Below are 1,433 nucleotides of genomic sequence, written 5' to 3' on the forward strand. Positions count from 1 at the left end.
TCTTGAGCTGCTGCTGAGGTGGTGATTGCTGCCACTTGATTCCTCTCCATCTTTTTTGTAAGGTCAGCCAACTGCTTGGTAATAAGCTTGTTTTGAGATAGCAGTGCATCCACATTGTTCAGCTCCATCACTCCTCTAGTGTTGCCTCTTTCAGAAGCATAGAAGTAGTCATTTTCGGCTACAGTCTCAATGACATCTATGGCTTCTTCAATGGTCTTCTTGTTCAGAGATCCTCCGGATGAGTGGTCTACTGCCTTCTTTGATTCATACGAAAGGCCTTCATAGAAAATGTGCAACTGCACCCATTCATTGAACATATCTGGCGGGCATCTTCTTGTCAGGTCCTTAAACCTCTCCCATGCTTCATATAGAGTCTCACCATCTTGCTGCCTGAAGGTTTGTACCTCAGCTCTCAACCTGTTGATTCGTTGAGGAGGATAGAATCTTGCCAAGAATTTGTTCACCACGTCTTCCCTGGTTGATAAACTCTCCTTTGGAAAGGATTCCAGCCATTTAGATGCTTTGTCCTTGAGTGAGAACAGAAACAGAAGTAGTCTATAGGTGTCAGGGTGAACACCATTAGACTTCACAGTATCGCATATCCTCAGGAAGGTGGTTAGATGTTGATTGGGGTCTTCTTGGACACTTCCTCCGAATGAACAATTGTTCTGAACAAGGGTGATGAGCTGTGGCTTTAGTTCAAAGTTATTGGCATGTATGGTTGGCCTTTGGATGCTACTTCCACAGTTTCCCAGATTTGGGTTGATGTAAGAACCCAGAACTCTTCTCTCTTGTCCAGCCTGATACGCTGGACCTTCTCTGCCATGGTTGTGAGCTTCTTCTCCATGATGGTTCTCCATGTTCTCATCCATGTTTGGTTCAAAGTACTCCTCCTCTTCCTCCGCACCAACTACTCGTTTTCCTCTTGCTTCCCTCCTTAATCTAAGGAAGGTCCTCTCAGATTCAGAATCAAAGGAAGTTGAAGCCCCGCTTCTTCTTCCTATCATACAACCAACAAGGCACAAGCAAGGAAATAGATGCAGAAAGTGTTCTTGTTAGAAATGTTGTTAGTGTGAGTGATACAATATATCAAACAGTTAGTGGGTCAGTGAACCAAATATTAAAACAAAATGCAGGTAACACCACTAATGGGTGAAAGGTAAAGGAAACGAAATAACTAAAACTGAAAGTAAATTACTCAGATGAAACTGAATCAAATAAAAGAAAAATGCTCAACCTAGTTATCCACCAATTTAATCATTGTTGATACAAAATTAATCCCCGGCAACGGTGCCATAAACTTGATGCACGGAAACTTGTCTCTTAACAAATCTCCCTCGGCAAGTATACCGAATTGTCATCAAGTAAAAACTCACAATAGAGTGAGGTCGAATCCCACAGGGATTGATTGGTCAAGCAACTTTAATTGGAGG

The 1,433-nt window shown here is 42.4% G+C and overlaps 1 non-coding gene across 1 annotated transcript; it reads left to right on the forward strand.

Moving 5' to 3' along the window:
- Positions 1-312: 312 nt before the first annotated feature.
- On the forward strand, positions 313-419 carry LOC148576551 (small nucleolar RNA R71). The gene has a single exon (XR_015903112.1). It is a non-coding gene; the product is annotated as a small nucleolar RNA R71 (small nucleolar RNA).
- Positions 420-1,433: the final 1,014 nt, after the last annotated feature.

This window comes from Arachis ipaensis, chromosome B1 (genome assembly GCF_059453495.1).
Source record: "Arachis ipaensis isolate K30076 ecotype BB chromosome B1, ASM5945349v1, whole genome shotgun sequence".
Taxonomy (NCBI): Eukaryota; Viridiplantae; Streptophyta; class Magnoliopsida; order Fabales; family Fabaceae; genus Arachis; species Arachis ipaensis.